This window comes from Dipodomys spectabilis, unplaced genomic scaffold, assembly GCF_019054845.1.
Source record: "Dipodomys spectabilis isolate Male_0828 unplaced genomic scaffold, ASM1905484v1 ptg000098l, whole genome shotgun sequence".
Taxonomy (NCBI): domain Eukaryota; kingdom Metazoa; phylum Chordata; class Mammalia; order Rodentia; family Heteromyidae; genus Dipodomys; species Dipodomys spectabilis.
The window spans coordinates 6,697,809-6,718,303 of record NW_024870775.1 but is presented as its reverse complement, the minus strand read 5'-3'; the positions used below and the strand labels follow the sequence as shown (position 1 = coordinate 6,718,303).

Below are 20,495 nucleotides of genomic sequence, written 5' to 3'. Positions count from 1 at the left end.
GTTTGAATATTATGAACTCAGTAAGAGGGCAGGATTGGAATTTTTTTTCAGATGCTGGATTTTTTTTTTTTGTTTTTTTGTTTTGCAATTTTTAACTAGCGCTGCCTTCTTGGTAGGAGAACTCAAAAAACTGGTGTTATTCCTCCTGTGTTCCATCAGATGTCCCAAGGTAAATGGATTCCATTCCCAACAGAGTTCTTACTATTTGATTTTTTTTGTGTGTAAGCCCATCCTGGGCTTGAATTCAGGGCCTAGGTACTGTTCTTGAGCTTTTTTGCTCTACCACTAGTTAGTGTTCTACCACTTGAGTCAGAGTGCTACTTTTGGCATTTTAGTGTTTAATTGGAGATAAGAGTCTTGGATTTTCCTACCTGACTGGCTTTGAGCCACAATCCTCAGATCTCAGCCTCCTGAGAAGGTGGAATTAGTGGTGTGGGCTACCAGTGCCCAATTTATATTCTGTATTCTTGATAATGGCCATTCTGATTGTTGTTTTGCTTTACATTTCCTTGTTGAGTAAAGATGTTGAATAGTTTTTCGTACAACTAACAGCCATTTGCAATATTTTATTTTTTTATTTTGAGTGTGTAGTTCATTTGTTCAATATTGATTGGATTTTTTCTCTTACAGAGTTAAAACTGTTGGTAGATGGATAGATAATGCACCCATGTTTGGTTATAAAAACATACCTGTCTGTTGGTCTGTCTGTCTGTCTATTTATCTGGAAAAGCAGACATGTCCGCTGCCGTGGTCTACTCCACTTTCTCTTGCTTCCCTCTCTCTGAAGAGGTGACCTGCTTCATCAGCAGTGACAAGTGCAGCCTCTGTTTTCTTATACAGATTTTCTTATTTGATCTATCCTGCATTATGGGGCCAACTTCTATTCCTCCACACCCGTCTACCTCCCGTGAGTTTTGCACAACCTCTGAGGCCATGGCTACCCTTTTCCAGGCTACCCATCTGCATAGTTCCAGTTCACCTTGCTTGGGTTCCCACATCCAGGCCAGGCCCCCCACTCCATGTGGAGGAGTTCCTGGTTCTACTTGATGTCTGACTTGAAGCCATCATGACACCCTTCTCCATTGCAAGGTGTACCCACTTCCTTGGTGTGCTCTAGAAGCTTTGAGACTAAATTATGAGGAGAGAAGGAAAACAGGAAGAGAAAGCACAAAAACAAACAAGGGAAGGGAAGAGAAAAAAGGATACGATTTGAAATAAGTGAGCGATTTTAACATTGCTGTCGAATCAGTTAACCAAGCAGCTATTTTTACTCAGTGTTCATTGTATTAACACAGTGGGGAGATGAAAATGGATCACAAAGGAATACTGAGGGGAGATGCGATAGAAACATTACACCAAAACCAATACAATACATCTCAGTAGAGTGGTACAAAAACATGAACTTAGAAATGGTAGCATCAGATGAGCAATACACCTTCAATGAGGAAGAACATGGCAGATTAACCCTGTGGATGATGAATAATCTAATTGGAGACTTGAAGCAGACCCCAGGCAATCACTGGTTCTGATGATAAAAATGGAAGATCCTCAATCAGCCCCTCCTGTGGGTGGAGGCTTCATAATCATACTCTTTGCTGAAGGAAGTTAATAACGTTCTCAACACAATACACATAGTAGAATGATGCAAATAAAACATTGGAGATAGACCTTTGCCAACAGAGTTATCACAAGAGCTCTCCTCTTCCTAATTGTTGATAAGATTAGTGATAAACGCCTATGGTCTCATCACAGCTCTGAGAACGGAATGATGATAGGAGAGAGCAATACTCCTGTGAGAACCAGAAGTCACTTCCTTTATAGCACCCAGTAGATAAAAGCCCACACAGCCATTGAACAAGCTTGAAAATGTCCAGAATTGCTAATCACAAATTTACTGAGAAGGCCAGACCTGGCTTTATTTCTGACTGGTTCTTTTTTCCCCACACACAATCAATCCATTTTCTAGTGCTCCTGGACACAATGTCCATGGAAAACACAGCAGAAAAATCTTTGCAGAGAATCATGCTCCATTTATGGTCCTATCTCTTGACACAATCTTTAGGACGATGGGTTTTTCTGGTTGAAGAATTGGTTTATTACTTAATTTCAGAGGAATCTGCAACAGTGAAAGAAACACAACAAGAAAGTGATGAACCAAGTACCTACAACCACAGCAGCAAAGAAAAAGATACATTAAAGGTAATAATAATTGACAACAAGTTTTGACTTTGCCTGTCTAGAATTATTTCTACTCATTGGTTAAACTCTGTCAAGACTGGGGTAGGAAAAGTATTCTTCCATCTGTTCACTGGAAACAAATATAGATATCTATGTTATATTACTTTACTGATACGATTTTTTTAAAAGAATGAGTTTAAAAAAGTTTAACCAGCCAGGTACTAGTAGCTCACACCTGTAAACCATAGCTACTCAAGAGGCTGAGATCAAGGATCACAGTTCCAAGCCTACCCAGGCAGGAAAGTTCATGAGGCTCTTCTCTTCGGTTAACAAGGCCAAAGCTGGATATAGATCTGTGGCTCAAGTGGTAGAGCACAAGCCTTGTGGGAAAAAGCTCAGGGCTAGCACCTAGGTCCTCAGTTCAAGTCCCAGGACCGGCACACTAAAACACAAAATTTAAATCAGATACTTAGCCATTAAGGCAAGATATTTTTAATTTGAAGTCTATTTTATCTGATATTAGGATTGCAACTCCCGCCTGTTTATGGGGGCCGTTTGATTGGTAGATTTTGTTCCAGCCTTTAACATTGAAAATGTGTTTGTTTTTTCAGGCAAGATGTGACTCCTGCAGGCAGCAGATAGAAGGGTCTTGTTTTTTAATCCAACTAGACAGTCTATGTCGCTTAATTGGAGAGTTCAGTCCGTTAACGTTAAGAGATAGGACTGAGAGGTATTTGGGAGTTCCTGCCATGTTATCCACCTTCTTGGGGGCTGCAAAAACTGGGTTCTTCCTATGGTTCTTGGATTCTCAGTTTGGGAAGGCAAGATATTTTTAAAAACTCATAAAAAGTTTCATTTTGGATTTGTTGGATCTGTCAAGATAACCCTGAGAAAGCATTATACATTTCAATTACAAAAACAGTCTTCAAATTCTAAATAATCCAGCCACTTCTTCCATTTGAACCAATATTTTTGTGTGTGGGGCTGAGGGGTCCTGGACTTGAACTGAGGGCCTAGGCACTGTCCCTGAGCTTTTTGCTCAAGGCTAGCACTCTACCACTTGAGCCACAGCTCTACTTCAAGCTTTTCCGTAGTTAATTGGACATAAGAGTCAAAAGTCTCATGGTCTTTCCTTCCTGTGCTGGCTTCCAACCTTGATCTTCAGATCTCCTGAGTAACTGGGACTACAGGTGTGAGCAATTGGTGCCTGCCTTCCTTTCTTCCTCCCTCCCTCATTCCCTTTCTTTTTACTTTTCTAACATCTTCTTTTGACTGCCCAGCATAGTTGGAAACAGGGAATTCTGAGTGCTGCACTAAATACTCCATATTGTGAGTAGGTCTTTCAGTGGTGGTGGGGCAGTCTGCCTATCCCAGAACAGGGAAGACATGCACGCTGTTATGAAGAAGAACGCTCTCCAGGTGGAAAACAGATTCTCTGGGGACCTGCCGAGCATCTGCCCCATCTCAAGTATACTGGTGGCCACTTTTTCTTACAGCTAAGTTGCTTGGTTTGCACAGGAAAGTGACACAGCTGCCCCAAAGCCATACGTGAAGTAAAAACTATCTATCTATCTATCTGTCTGTCTGTCTGTCTGTCTGTCTGTCTGTCTGTCTGTCTGTCTGTCTGTCTGTCTGTCTGTGTATCTATCTATCTATCTATCTATCTATCTATCTATCTATCTATCTATCTATCTACCTACCTACCTACCTACTTATGTCTGATCTCCCATGCAGGAATCCCACTATAAAGCAAGATCAGAATTTTAAATATATGACCCTTGGAAATAAGCATGTCCTTTGGAAGCCTTTGGAAGCTCTGGCAGAGGAGAACCCTTTCAAATATGGCAATCACAGTATCATTATAGGTCACAATCATGCATCCTAACTCCAGATGACAAGAAGTTCAAATGCACTCAGGTCAAGACCCTCAGCAGAGCCATGACATCCTAATCTGCACTGAGTGGACATCAGCTTCCTTCTTCGATTTTATCAAACAAAAGATCTGGTTCCCAAATTGAGAAATCCAAGAAATGGACTAATTGCAACACTAATAAAGATTCTTTGGTTTAAATATTAAAAGATGAACAAGTATATACTTGCCTGATAATAGGCCTCTCAATTTAAAAAAAGCAATAAAGCAAAACCCCCCACAAATATCCCACAAAGCCAGTTGCTGTAGCTCATGCCTATAATCCTAGCTAATCATGAGGCTGAGATGACACTTTATAAAGTTAAAAGTCCCTAAGATTCTCTTCTCCAATCAACTAGCAAAAAGCTGGAAAGTGGAGGTGTAGCTCAAGTGGTACAGCACCAGCCTTGAGCAAACAGCTCAGGGGAGAGTGTGAGGGCCTGAGTTCAAGCCCCATATTCGGCCCTCAACAACTACCATAAATTGTTCATTTAGGAAATATACTGACCTGGGTCTCCTTGCAAGGTTGGAAGGAGAAATTCTGCATGAGTCTGACAAGAGCAAGTTTGATGTTCATGAGAGCGAACCTCATGCCGATGCAGTTTCTGGGCCCAGCTCCAAAGGGCATGTAGATGTAAGGATTGATGCTTCCCATGTTCTTCTTGCTGAACCTGAAACAATGAAAGTGGGGAAAACATGAACACTTCACGAACCCAGCTATTTGTAGCTGAACTTCAGACTGCTCTAAACAGTACAAGGTAGGATTGCTGAATGAAATCCTGCTAGAATTTGGTTTGATTTTTTGTCAGTTGTGGAGCTTGAACTCAGGACCTGGTTTCTGTCCCAGAACTCTTCAGCTTAAGGCTATCTCACCACTTTGAGCCACAGTGACAATTCTTGTTTTCTGATGGTTCATTGAAGATAACAATCTCACAGACTTTCCTGCCTGGGATAGCTTTGAACCATGATCTTCATATCTCAGTCTCCTGACTAGCTAGGATTACAGGAGTGAACCACCAGCCCCTGGTGTGCGCCTAGCCAGGTACCAGTGGCTCACACCTGTAATCCTAGCTACTCAGGAGGCTGAGATCTGAGGATCATGGTTCAAAGCCAGCCTGGGCAGGGAAGTCAATGAGACTACTCTCCAATTAACCCACCAGAAAACCAGAAGTGGTGCATGGCTCAAGTGATAGAGCACTCACCTTGACAGGCCAGTGCCAGGCCCAGAGTTCAAGCCCCATGACCTACAGAAAAAAAAAAAAAGTGTGCTCCTAAATGAAAGGTTAGAGTACTTGAGGCAGTGACCATTTGTTGCTTGTTTCAGAGCAGAGCAACACCTGGTGCTAAGCCACCTGGTTGTGTGCCTTTATAAGCCCTGCAAATCCTTAGCTCGGGGCTCTCCTCCTGGGCTCCGCTGTGTCGGAGTGTAGGACGAGGCCCGAGCTGCAGCCTGTTTAAATAAAACAGCAGTAGAGTCTGACTCTCGGTGGTCTTCTTGGTGGGGGTCCTGCGACCTTAGTATAACACTAAGAACATCACTATACCACATCACTAACAAATTATTATTTCTAGACTTGAGACTTAGTATCCCCTTTTCTGGTCCATTTTTATAAGTTTTTATCCAAATTTGTTATGCTTGTGATTTTTTAAAAATTGCTGAAAATAAAGACATTAGTGTGAATCACTGAACAGGAACACTCTGCCTTCTATAGCATGAGAACATGCAAGGTGCTAGAAGCCACCGTGTTGGGGAAGGTGCCTTTCCCCCCAGCCAGCTTACCTCTCAGGGCAGAATTCCTCAGGCTCTGGCCAGTACTTGGCGTCCCTTTGAAGAGCGTAGATTGGTACCATCACCACGGTGTTTTTGGGAATAAACACTCCATTGATTTCCACATCTGCCTTACAGACCCTCTCATGTCGGCCAGCAATGGGGTACAGCCTGAGAACCTCGTTCACCACCATGTCCACATACTCCATCTCCATCACAGCATCATAGGTGGCAGGTGCCTAGCAAGGGAGGAACACATTTTCCTCATTTCAAGTTTGAGATACACTCTGAACTCAATGAAATTCTGTCCGTGCTGTTAGGAGCTTTGAAGAATAACTCCAGTTGGTAAAGAACCTTAACTTTCACAAGGTGTTTAACTAATGACCAAGTCGTAGGATGTGCTCAATGGTACATGGAAAGACACAAATAGGAGGGATGGTTATGGGAGTACATCCCCAGACCTACGCTCATTGTTGGTGCCCTGTACTGCTTTTCTTTCTCCTGTGAGGGAATGTGACCAAAAGCTGAAGACAATGACCCTCCAGTCAAATACACCAAAGTCAGTGTTACAGCTCACCAGAGAGAGAACAGAGGTTATGGTGTTTAGAAAAGAGAATTCCTGTTCTGTTTATTTAAAATAGCCACATGGCCACATTTGTGATTATACAACACACATGAAGACATTATATCACATATATATTTTTTTTGGGGGGTCCGGTCGTGGGGCCTAAACTCTGGGCCTGGGCACTGTCCCTCAGCTCTTCAGCTCAAGGCTAGCGCTCTATCACTTGAGCCACAGCACCACTTCTGGCTTTTTTCTTTTTGCTTATGTGGTGCTGAGGAATTGAACCCAAGGCCTCATGCATGCAAGGCAAGCGCTCTACCACTGAGCCACTTTCCCAGCCCATATATTTATTTTTTATGCAAGCATATTTCATATACAAGCCTCGAGGGAGGAACTAGTCCTTTATATGACTTGAAAATAATGATACAGTTTAAAAAAAACAAGACTAGGGCTGGGAAGGTGGCTCAGTGGTAGAGCGCTTGCCTTGCATGCCTGAGGCCCTGGGTTCGATTCCTCAGTGCCACGTAAGCAAAAAGAAAAAAAAAGCCAGAAGTGGAGCTGTGGCTCAAGTGGTAGAGCACTAGCCTTGAGCTGAAGAGCTGAGGGACAGCGCCCAGGCCTAGAGTTCAGGGCCCATGACCGGACCCAATAAACAAACAAACAAACAAACAAGACTCTATCAGGACATAGACTTTCAGTTCTAGTAAAAGTTCTAAAGAGGATACAAATGCACAGACTCAGCCCCATCCTCATTGCTGGACCAGTACATTGTTGTTCCTTCAGAGCTTGACTGCGGGCTCAGAAGAGGAGGCCGTGTACCCTACTGACTGCCAGTCCAGCTGCCCACAGAATCTCAGTGTGGTCAAAGATGTGAGCACAGAGTGACAATGCGTGGTTGCCACTCTGTGCTCTAATGAAGTTCAGCTTAGATGCCAGATGCCCGGGGTCATAGCTTAGCTTCCCCAACTCTAACTCTGACCCAGGAGACTGAGTCTTGAGTCACCCTGTGCAGCCTAGCCAAGTCCATCCTGGTATGAGCATAGCACCTCTAGCACCTATCAGCATCTAAATACTTCTCTGCCATTGAGAATTTTGCCTTTTTTTCCTGCCACTCCTGGTGCTTAAAGTCTGGGCCTGGGCCTGGGTGCTGCGTTTGAGTTTCTTTTGCCCAAGCCTAGTGTTCTACCACTTGACCCACAGCTCCACTTCCAGTGTTTTGTGGTTAATTGGAGATAAGAGTCTCATCAACTTTCTTGGCCTGTCTGACCTTGAACCGTGATCTTCACATCTCAGCTTCATAAGTAGCTAGGATTACAGGCATGAGCCAACATGGATTCAGTTGGAAAAATGAGCTTTTTACAATGATCTTATATTTCTTTGAGGAATACTTAATACCTTTATTTCCTCCACCCCCTTTCATTTCTCTCTTCAAATTCTTCCAAAATAGAAGCCTTCCATGCTTACATTGTACAGAATTCCTCACCAGAAGTGATAAGGAGACATTCTTGTAATGCCTCATCAGTTCCCGCCCTCCCCAGGTGCCTTGCCCTCACCTTATTGGGTAAAGTCCTGTCAACTTCTTCTTGCAGCCTCTTTTGGACATCAGGGTGAAGGGCCAATAGATACATAGTAAAGGAGAGAGTGAGGCTGGTGGTATCATAGCCAGCGAAAATAAAGATAATTGATTGGGCTGCTAGCTCCAGGTCAGATAGACCTAAAGGGAAAGAAACATACATTTTAGGTCAATGAAGTCAGTACACAATGCCACAATCATGGTTTATAAGACCACTAATACCTAAGGATAAGACATAGAGAAGCAAGGTAATGTCACCTAGTCACCACATGTGACAAGAGCTAAGAGACAAACTAAGTTCAATCCAGTTTCCCAAAGGTCTGCACTACCATTGCCCATCTTGTCTGTGTTCCCCATTTGTGCCACTTAGAGCTGAGTCAGTTAAGAGACCATATTCTATCTAACAGGCACTGCCAGAGCAGTGTGACCCATCTGTCTGATCGGGGGACGTTGCGTACACATATGGAAACAGCACAACAAAACCCCTTTGTACAAGTAGTATGTCCTAATAACAATAGAAAGAACATAGAGGGATCCTTTCCATTTGAAGCACATTTAAGGATCTAAGGGATCTATAAGGATCTTAGAGTGCTGAAATCAATATGCTGCCAGGTTCAGGTGACTCATTCCTGTAATCCTTACTACTCAGGAGGCTGAGAGCTGAGGATTGAAGTTTAAAGCCAGCCTAGGCAGAAAAGTCCACAGACTCTCATCTCTAATTAACCACCCAAAAGCCATTATTGGAGCTGTGGTACAAGTGGTTGACCAGCCTTGAGCAAAAAAATCTAAAGGATAGTTTCCAGGCCCTGAGTTCAAGCCCCAGGTCTGGACAAAAAAATAATTCAATATTATATGGATGGATGTTAAGAGAAGAGGTTATTCATACAGGAGTATATGGAAAATCTTTTTGCATTCAGCTCCATTGTCTATGAAGCTACAATTTCTCTAAAATACCATGTACTTAAATATATGGAGAAGAAAGGACTCAGGAGGCCACCCAAAAAGCTTTTCAGTGAATAAACATGAGAGAATAAATATATGACGATAGGAAGAGAATAATTTTGTGTGTATGTGTGTTTGTGTGTGTGTGTGTGTGCCATTTCTGGGGCTTGAACTCAGGGCCTGAGCTCTGTCCCTAATCTTTTAGCTCAAGGCTAAGGCTCTATCCCTTGAGTCACAGATCCACTTGTGGCCTTTTGGTGGTTTATTGGAGATCAGTCTTGTGAACTATCTTACTTGAAATGGCTTTGAACTGTGATAATCATAACTCACCTTCTTGAGTAGCTAGGATGGCAGGCATGAGCCACTGGAACCCGAATATAAATGTAATATGGAAGGTCATGGTACTAAGAATGCAATTCCCTTTGGCTACCATCTATAAAAGCAGAGTGTGGGCCTTTCTGAAGTTCTTCAATAAACATGCCTCTATGTGGAAAACAGACTTCACATTTTCCTTGTGAGTAGACCCCAAATGATTCCCTGTTACCTTTGTGGGACTCCATGTCTTTGGAATTCTGGGAGTTAATCATCAGCTGCAGTAAATCCACTCGGTGCTGGAAAGAAGACAGACAGATTTCAAAGGCAGAACATCACCCATGAAATGAGAAGTAAATCAGAAGAGCAGAGCGTCTGTGAATATGCCCCATGTAACTCCACAAGTCTTTCTTTTTTTCTTTCTTTCTTTTTCTTTTGTGTCAGTTGTGGGGCTTGAACTCAGGCCCTGAGTGCTGTCCCTGAGCTTTTGCTCAAGGCCAACATTCTACCACTTTGAGACACAGAGCCACTTCCTGTTTTCTGGTGGTTCATTGGAGATAAAAGTCTCACAGACTCTCCTGCCCAAGCTGGCTTCAACCTGTGATCCTTAGATCTGATCTCAACATCCTGAGTAGCAAGGACCACAGGTGTGAGCTGCTGATGCCTGGCCACAGATCTTTTTAAGATTGCCTGAATCACTAGTGAATGGGAATACCCAACTATAAAATTTGGAGCGATCAGGATCTTTTCCTAAAAGAAAGCCAGCTGTTCTGACCAACAACTTTTGGTCTTTGCTCTCCCCAGCTCTGACTTTTTCTGCTTTCTGAACTCGGACTCCTGACCTAGGTAGAATCTGGCTTCTTTTCCCATCACATCTGTTTGCTCACAAACAACAGTGGACTTCAATCTTCTTTTTCTGTGAAAATACCATACAGAGGGGTTACAATTACATGGGCAAGATAGTGAGTACATTTCTTATCAAGCATTGTTGCCTCCTCCTTTGTAACTTCAATCTTTTGTTTTGTGCACATACTTCTTAATGGATAGTCCCACAGATTAAACTCTTGCCATTTTCACAGGTAATCGATAGGTTTAGAAAAAGCTTCTGGAAACGAACCTTACTTCATTGTTGGTGGGAATGTAAACTTGTTCAACCACTTTGGAAAGCAGTATGGAGGTTCCTCAAAAGACTTCACATAGAACTCCCCTATGACCCAGCAATCCCACTTTTGGGCATTTACCCAAATGTTTACAAACAAGACCACACTAAAGCTACCAGCACAACTATGTTTATTGCAGCATTATTTACCATAGCTAAGATATGGAACCAACCCAGATGCCCCTCAGTAGATGAATGGATCAAGAAAATGTGGTATATATACACAATGGAATTCTATGCCTCCGTCAGAAAGAATGACATTGCCCCATTTGTTAGGAAATGGAAAAACTTGGAAAAAATTATATTAAGTGAAGTAAGCCAGGCCCAAAGAAACATAGGTCCCATGGTTTCCCTTATTTGCAATATCTAGTATATGTATGAATCAAGCAGAAAAGGTCAGATAATGTGATGTCAGGAAAATGAACCCTTAGATATGTATTTTAATGTTTTTTTTTCTTTCATGCATGTGTTTCTAATGCATTTATAAGATTATCTCTTTGTTGCTTTGTATGTCCCTCCCCCACAGTATAACCCCTGCTTTCACTATATTTGATGTCAGTATAACTTGTGGAGGAGATGGGGGGGGAAGAGGGGGAAGGAGAAGGATTGGGATTGGGTGGGGAGGGGGGAGGCTGGGAAGGGATGTGAAGGGTAAACAAAGGAGGAGGCTGCAATGCTTGGTAAGAAATGTACGCATTATCCTGCCCATGTAATTGTAACCCCTCTGTACAGTATGTTCACAAATAAAATTAAATTAAATTTAAAAAAAAGAAAAAGCTTCTGGAAACAGGTAACCATTCTGAAATGTTACAAATTTTCCAGTGATCCCTGAAGGAACCCAGTATTGCCTTACAGACATCCTTGTTGTGATGTCTAAGCTGTATAAATCAGATACTCAGACAGGCCTTCAGGGGCTGAAATTTAAATTAGACACACTACGATAGATGGCCTGAAATACCAATGTGAAGTTTGGAAATGAAATGTGTGTGTGTGCGTGCGTGCGTGTGTGTGTGTGCGTGTGTGTGTGTGTGTGTGTGTGTGTGTGTGTGTGTTTACTGGGACTTAAACTTAGCACCTGGTGTCTGTCTCTCTGCTTGTTTATTCAAGGCTGTCACTGTATCACTTGAGCCACTTCTGGCTACTTGGAGAGAAGAGTCTCCCTGACTTTCCTGCCCAACATGGCTTTGAACTGAGATCCTCAGATATGATCTCAGCACACTAATTAGAGAGTATTACAGGCATGAGCCACAGGTCCCTGGCACTTATTTAATTTTAAATTCTTTTTTTTCTGATAAATTTTGTATCTCCATTCCCAACTACTTTCTTCATTCTCCCTTCCAATCTAAGAATTCCTAATCTCAACCTAGAGTTTTCTAACTTTAGAAAAGGACAGTTATATAAAATATACATCTAAAGCCAAATAACCTTTGAACCATGAACAGGTTAAGTAATCAGCAGCAGCTTTTTTTTGGGGGTGGGGGAAGGGTTCATGGGCCTGAACTCTGGGCCTGGGCGCTGTCCCTCAGCTCTTCAGCTCAAGGCTAGCGCTCTACCACTTGAGCCACAGCAGCGCCACTTCCGGCTTTTTTCTTTTTGCTTATGTGGTGCTGAGGAATCGAACCCAGGGCCTCATGTATGCAGGGCAAGCGCTCTACCACTGAGCCACCTTCCCAGCCCACCATCAGCAGCTTTTACCTTTGCTTTGTCTTTGAGGCGACTTTCTTTCATCCTTTCTACAGAAGCTCTTAGGAAATCTGTAGCATCCTTTGGAAACATGCTGATATTTAATGCCTCAAAAACGGGTAGAAGGAATGGAAAGAGTACTACAGGGGAAAGTAAGAAGAAATAAACACATGATGAAAATACAAAATTGCTGTCTACATCACAGAATCTTATCCAGCCATAAAAAGAGATACCAATACATGTCTCAAGATGGATGAAAATTTAAGGATAACACAGAAGCCAGACTCATTTATAGACAGTGTCCAGAACAGACAGTGAGAAAATAGGTAAGTGATCTTTCAGGCCTGAGAGGTGTAGAAGAGTAGACAGCTATAAAGGTACAGCATGCTGGGCGCTGGTGGCTCACGCCTGTGATCCCAGCTACTCATGAGGCTGAGATCTGATGATCACGGTTCAAAGCCAGCCTGGGCAGGAAATTCTGTGAGACTTTTTTTTTTTTTTTTTTTTGTCGGTCATGGGGCTTGAACTCTGGGCTTGGGCGCTGTCCCTCAGCTCTTCAGCTCAAGGCTAGCGCCTTACTGCTTAAGCCACAGTGCCACTTCTAGTTGTCTAGTGGTTTTTTGAAGATAAGAGTCTCATGGACTTTCCTGCCCGGGCTGGCTTTGAACCACGATCCTCAGATCTCAGCCTCCTGAGTAGCTAAGATTACAGGCAGGAGCCATGGGCGCCCAGCTCCGTGAGACTCCTATCTCTAGTAAACCACCAGAAAACCAGAAGTGGCACTGTGGCTCAAGTGATAAAGCACTGGCCTTGAGCTGAAGAGCAGAGGGACAGTGCCCAGACCCAGAGTTCAAGCCCCAAGACTAACCAAAAATAAAAATAAAAAAGGTACAGCGTTCCTTCTTTCTTTTCTCCCTTTCTTCCTCCCTCCCTCCCTTCTTTCCTTCCTCTTTCTTCCTGCCTCCTTCCCCTTCTCTTTCTTTCCTTCCTTCCTTCTTTCTTTTCTCCCTTCCTTCGCTTCCTTCCTCCCTTCCTCCCTCCCTCCCTTCCTTCCTCTTTCTTCCTCCCTCCTTCCCCTTCTCTCTCTTTCCTTCCTTCCTTCCTTCCTTCTTTCCTTCCTCCCTCCCTCCCTCTCTCTCTTTCTTTCTTTCTTTCTTCCTCTCTCTCACTTTCTTTCTTTCTTTCATCATTAGTGGAGCTTGAACTCAGGGCCCGGGCACTCTCTCTTGTTTTTATTTCCTCAAGGCAAGTGACCCACCACTGAGCCATAGCTCCATTTGGAAATCAGAGTCTCACAGATTTTCCTTCCGCAGGTTGGCCTCAAACCACAATCTCAGATCTCAGACTTCAGAGTAGTTAGGATTATAGGCATGAGCCACTGGCACCCAACTAGAGTACAGGGTTTTTTGTTTTGTTTTGTTTTGCCAGTCGTGGGGCTCACACTCAGGGCTGAGCACTGTCCATGAATTTCTTTTTCTCAAAGGTAGCACTCTACCACTTGAGACACAATGCCACTCTCTGGCTTTTTCTCTTTATGTGATACTGAAGAATTGAACCCAGGGCTTCATGCATGCTAGGCAAGCACTACCACTAAGCCACATTCCCAGCCTGGTACAGGGTTTCTGATGACAAAATGTTCTACAATTAGCAGTGGTAATGACCACACATACTTTTAAATGTAATGGAAAAGTCATTGAGTTATACAGTTTAAGTGAGATACTTACGTGTATGAATGAATTACATCTCAAGGAACTGGTTCTTTTTTAACAAGGAAGGAAGAGAGAGAGAGAGAGACGAACCTACTGAGAAAACCACTGGATCAAAGAAATCCAATTTTAGGATCTTCTTGACTTTTTCCACAAAGATGTCCTGTGGGTTGTTGAGAGAATTAATGTTCACCCCAAATGATGTCCCCATGATCACGTCTATGCTGTAGGCTCCAAAGATGCTGAAGTAGAGAAAGACACAGGACAATTAAATCTTGCATTTCTTCCCCCCGCTCCTTTCTGATACATGGGCAGCAAAAAGTGGGAGCAAATTCCTGTGTCAGGACAAGAAAGTCACAAACTGTTCTCTGTCAAAATTGCCTGAGGGCTCATTGGAAGGGTCCAGTTTCCCTACCCATCCCCCTGCCTCTTCTCCAAGATCTTTACTGATCACCAATGGTTCCACAACCCTGGTTATGGAAAATTGGGTGGATCAGCCTCACCTGGGAGCTCAAGGAACTCAGTCTCAGAAAACAGACTCCCCCACCCCCACCAGACAAATCACATAGTACAAATGCTATGTGGGATGATAATAGATTGTAGTAGATAGTGATGGATTGTAATAGACAATAGATTGGGGCTTGGGCAGGTCACTGGTGGAGTAATGATCTCCCTCCTACCCTCTCCCCTCTGTTTCTCTCTCTCTCTCTCTCTCTCTCTCTCTCTCTCTCTCTCTTCTCTCTCTCTCTCTCTCTCTGTCATTCTCTCATTGTCAATCGCTCTCTGTCCTAGAGCTGGATGCTGTCCCTGAACTTCTTTTACTCAAGCCTTGAGCTCTACCACTTAGCCACGGCTCCATTTCTGGCTTTTCTGATGATAGTTTATCGGAGATAAGAGTCTCACAGACTTTTCTGCCTGGGCTGGCATTGAACCACAACCTTCAGATCTCAGTCTCCTGAGCAGCCAGGATTACAGGTGTGGGCTACCAGTGCCCAGCAAGTGCTCACTCTCTCAATGCCACAGGTTTGCCTTTCTCGGCTTGTGGTCTCAGGTTTTCCACCAACCCATCAGAAAACTCACGGATGATGGGGAACATCTAGGCACAAAACAAGAGAAGTTAAAAGAGAAGACTTACATCCCAGCAGCCATTACTCCCTCCCACTTGCCCCAAAAGATGAAACACGACATCCCGTTTATGAGAGACCAGGGACTGCAGGACATATGGACAGAACACCATTTCCAGGTGGTTCAGCCTTAGTGGATGTCCTCTTGGAAAAGGACTCTCATCTGACTGTTTGCTTATCCCCCTACTCATTCTGGAATTTTCCAGCACCATGTTCTCAGGTTTGATTACCTCCTTCAGTTTCACACTGCTGAAGGTGGGGGAAAGCAATGTTCTTATTCTCTTCCAGTCTTCATCCTCAGAGAAGGAGAGGGATTTGTTCATGAATCCCATTGGGCCAAAAACCTAGGCTCCAAAAAAAAACCCAGATTTTTTCCTCTCCGTCAGTTTGAAGACCTTGCACAGCTGTACAAAATTGGTGAATTGGCAGCATTTAAGGAACTATCTGAGCAGTCGGTCCTCTGTAAGAAACTCAACAAACATTTCTCCCAAATGTCTAGGTCCATGTGAGGCCAAGACTTCAGATTCTAAATAGGACTTTATCGATTCATCCACTTATTTACTAATTATCTTATATATTAATTATCTAATGTATTATCTTATTTATCATTATAAACAGAAGGGTTTTAATCCAACATCTTGACTCATGAGCACAATGTATCTTTTTTTTTTTTCGGTCATGGGGCTTGAACTCTGGACCTGGCACTGTCTGTAAGCACTTCAGCTCAAGGTTAGCTCTCTACCCCTTGAGCCACAGCACCCAGCAGGTTAATTGGCCTTATGGACTTTCTTGCCCGGGCTGGCTTTGAACTATGATCCTCAGGTCTCAGCCTCCTGAGTAGCTAGGATTACAGGCGTGAGCCACCAGCGCCCAGCAGGAGCACAAGGTAACTTCACCAATATCAGTCCATTCAACATTCTTCATCCCCTTTCCCCAGAGCTTATAATTATTTCATGATATATACGGGATGAATATCTATTTTTATAAATATTAAGATGTGTTTATAAAAGGGGAGTGGGAGGAGATGCCTACCCGGCGGTTTGTGAAGGTAGAGTAGCATTCTTTCACCAGCACTGTTTTGATCATGTCTAGGTCTGTAATCACCAACACAGCCTGTGGACCATCGTACAACCTGTGTGTGCCAAACACAGCTGAGTGAAAAACCTAACCAGCCAGGCTCTGCACCTGGAGCCAGGACAAAGAAATCCAGACCATGATCACACCTCAAGCTCCTCAACACATGTCAGTAATAACCCCTCACTCAAAGCTAGGGATTTTGAACACATAAGCCACAGGAGTCCACAAAATGAAGGCCAGTGTGGCTGAGACACAGAGGAGATACCTAAAGGCAATAAATATCACTTCCCTCACACTCTCCTCATTTAGTTTTTTTTTTGTTTTTGTTTTTTTTTTGCCGGTCATGGGGCCTGAACTCTGGGCCTACGTGCTGTCCCTCAGCTCTTCAGCTCAAGGCTAGTGCTCTACCACTGGAGCCACAGCACCACTTCCAGCTTTTTCTGTTTATGTGGTGCTGAGGAATCGAACCCAGGGCCTCATGCTTGCAAGGCATGCACTCTACTGCTGAGCTACCTTCCCAGCCCCCTCATTTAGTTTTAAGCTAAGACTTTTTCATAGAATTATGCACAATATCTTTTTTCTCTACTTCGTTCTACTCACTTTAAAGAACTTGTGAAGGGCTGGGTGTTGGAAGCTCATGATTATCATCCTAGCTAATCAGGAAGCCGAGATCTGAGGATCATGGTTCAAAGCAAAGCCCATCTGGGAAGAAAAATCTATGACAGTCTTATCTCCAATTAACCACTAAAAAAAGCCAGAAGTGCAGCTGTGGCTCAACTGGACAAGTGCTTTGAGTGAAAAAGCTCACGGACAGTGACCAGGCCCTGAGCTCAGGCTCCAGGACTGTCACAACATGTACATACACAAATATTGGTGACAGGTGAGATCTTCATAAGGAAAAGCCTCCACTAGAATTCATAATTCATCAGTGTGGCTCAAGAGGCTCAATTCATCAGTGTGGCTCAAGATTGTCTAATCTTCACCAATCTACCCCATGGAAGTTTCCAGATTACTTACCCCCAGAGTTTTCCATATTTTTTATAACATTCCACATCAAAAACCACAACACCCTGGGAAGAGAAATAAAGGTAGCTATTACTTGTTTAAGACCTCATCCAAGTACATTCTCTCTGATCAAGTACTAGAACAAGTTTGTACATACAGTATATCACTTCAATTTGCCTTTCATACAAGATTTGGCAGGGGTGGGGGGAGGAGGGGAAGTGGGGAGCTGGGCTGGCTTCAAACTGCATTTCCCGGGTCCTTGGTTCTCTAGTAGCTAAGCTTGTAGATGTGAGCCACAGTGCCCAGCTGATATGTCCAATTATTTTTCACCAGTACTGGGACTTGAACTCAGGGCCTAAGCACTTTCCCTAAGCTTACTGCTCAAGCCTTGCACTCTACCACTTGGCCACAGCACCCCTTCTGGCTTTTTTCTGTTTATGTGTTGCTGAGGAATCGAACCTAGGGCTTCATGCATGCTAGGCAAGCACTCTACCACTAAGCCACATTTCCAGCCCCCAGCATGTCCAACCTTTTATCTTTCATCTCCTCATGCAACTTGTTTCTTGTTTACAAATGAGGTCCCTGGAGGTGGGATGTTCAAGTCACCTCTTCTGGCATAGAAAATTAATGTAAGACTCTGGCAGAAGTCAGAGTGCAAGTGAAGGCAAAGTGAACTTCTCAATAAGAAAAGATAAGAGTGATGCCACCTCTACCCATAATACACCACAATTTAAACATTTCCTCTGAGGTTTTACTTCTGAAGGTGACAAAAGAACGGGAGAGGAAAGAAAAAAGAAACCTTGCTGGTGGGAATTCTCAATTGTGGTATGTTAACTGTGTAAATAACAGTCCCAAGGGCTATGAGGGACCCTTTCTGGAATTGGCTCTGCTAGGGAGAAAAATCCTTGGTGTTCACAAAGTCTAACTATCAAGTTCTCAACATGAGTGACAAGATGCTGGAACTTTAGGTGGATCTGCTGATGCCCAGTGGATAGTTGGGACGGCTGGACACAGAGTCCTGCAGTACATCTGGCCATACTCTAGGGGAGCTTACACACAGCTTTTGAAAGTCAGCACTTCTTTATAAATGGAAAGAAACCAGAGTTTGCAACCAGAAAAAGTAAAATGTAGAGCTCAAACAACACTCACCTTACGATAACCAAGAATAGTTCCAAAAAAGGGCAGAGGTTTCGGGCCAGGAATTCCCAACTTCTTAAAAACCCTATGTGGATAGGTCCCATATCTATAAATATTCAAAGAAATCCAGATCATAAAGATACACACACATATGTACACACGTCCTGTACACATATGAAGGGTAGCCAGTTACTAACTGAAGAAGTAGGACAGTCAAATTGAGATGCCAGCATGTAGTAAGTCTTAACAAGAAACTCAAATGGCAATGATTACCCTTGTTCTTCACTTCCTTTCTTACAGCTCCAAACATCACAAAAATGAGCTAAAAGTAGCTGGAGTCTTTAGGTTCCCCAACCTACAGTGGATAGTTGGAAAAATCTACAACCTTGTTTTGAGTGATCTTGTGAGATTCAAACTAGAAATTTCCAAGTCCTTTCATTTCCATGTGTCATTTGATGTGGACAGCCAGGATTCATAAGTGGGGCTTGGAGCTCTGACCTTAAAGAAGAGGAATATTCATTGCATCCTCTTAAATCCTACCTGGGTGTTGTTTTTCATTATTGGCTTACCTTCTTCCTTCTCATCTCCACAGAAAGAGTAAGATAGCCTGCTGGAGAGGAATATCAATATACAAGGGAGATTCCTGCTTATGCACACTTATTGCAGCTCTATTGACAATAACCAAACTCTAGAATCAACCAAGTGCACAATAACCAATGAACAGATAATCATATGCACACACACTATGGAATATTACTGTGCTAAGTGGAAATTATGTCATTTAGAAGTAAATACAATGGGAAAGCATCCTATTGGGTGAGATATATCACATTATGAAAGCCAACTATTGCATGCTACTGCTCATCTGTGAAATGATCATGATGATAATGATGATGAAGGTGATGATGATGGTGCTGATGATGAAGATGAAAATGATAGCAATAATAATAGGACATAAATAAAAGGAGGATTATCTGGGGCCATTTGTGGAATGGGGAAGGAAGGAAGGATACTGAGGAATGAAGAACACTGGAAGATGTTACACATGTGTTACACATGTTAGATTGTGTGTGTGTGTGTAAAGATAACACAATGAATGCAGTAAACATTGTTTGAAAAGATAGAGGGAGGAGAATAGAGAGGCTAGGATGGAGGAAGTAAATACGTTCAGAGTTCATTATACCAATGTATGAAATTATCATAATAAAAACCCCATACTAATGTATGTTTGTTCAAAAATAACAGAAAATGAAGTAAAAAAATGTGCCTATAAGGCAAATTGTAAGCTATATATGTAGATGGGCATCTGGTAGTTCACCTCGGTAATCCTAGCTACTCAGGACACTGAGATCTGAGGACTGTGGTTTGAAGCCAGCCTGGACAGGAAAGTTTGTAAGACTCTTTTTTGAGGTCTTGGGCTTGATCTCAGGGACTGGAGACTGTCCCTGAGCTCTTTTTGCTCAAGTCTGATGTTCTACCCATTTGAGCCACAGTGCCACTTCCAGTTTTGGATAATTGAAGTCTCACAGTCTTTCCTGTCCAGGCCTGCTTTGAACCTCAATCTTCAGATCTCAGGCTCCTGAGTAGCTAAGATTTCAAGCGTGAGCCACCAGTACCTGGCTGTAAGACTCTTCTCTCCAATTAACTACCAAAAAATTCAGAAGTGGAGCTGTGGATCACATGGTAGAATGATAGCCTTAAGCAAAAAAGCTCAAGAACAGTGCCCAGGCCCTGAATTCAACCCCCAGGTCCAGCATCAAAATGAACAAACAATAAAGACTGTCTATCCCAAGTATCCTGAGATCTCTTCAAGGGTGATCAGTTGTTCAAATACTGTTTCTGTTGAATTTGAGTCATTATTTCTGGCCCAAACATCAACTTTGAGATCCTTTCCAAACAATGCCAGTAAACTTCCCCCTCCACACAGAAATTTGAGAGTTCCATGAAAGAAGAATATCTATTAACTCTCTCATTGGATCTCTACAGGATAAATAATAACCTCATAAAGTATTGGTTAAATTTGACTCTTGAGCTTTCCCATTCCTTCTTCTCTTCAAATCTTCCCAATAACAGACCATAGTAATCCTCACTCTGAATCCTAGGTTAGAGGGTGGTGGGAGGAGCAGAGTCTAGACAGTTACTCACAGATAGAGGAGCACCAGGCTGGTAGCCAGGAGGACCCAGGTTTCTAGGGAAAAGTTGAGGATCAAGTCCATGGTCACTCTCGTCCGGTAATTCTCTCCTCTGATTTTTCCTTTCAGCTCTGGGTTGTGCTGGCTGCAGAGCGGACTCTGCTGAGCTCCCCTCAGTGCCCAGCTCTGATGAGGGAGCTGAGCCTCCTGCAGTTTATGGTCTGG

General features: G+C 43.1%; 1 protein-coding gene and 1 pseudogene across 1 annotated transcript in view; one reads left to right on the top strand and one right to left on the bottom strand.

Annotated features, from left to right (window-relative positions):
• The window catches only part of LOC122113541 (paired immunoglobulin-like type 2 receptor alpha), a 91,001-nt gene that overhangs the window by 53,119 nt on the left and 17,387 nt on the right, over positions 1 to 20,495 (top strand). The gene's annotated exons all lie outside the window — the stretch shown is intronic.
• LOC122113545 lies at positions 1,788 to 20,476 on the bottom strand (annotated as a pseudogene).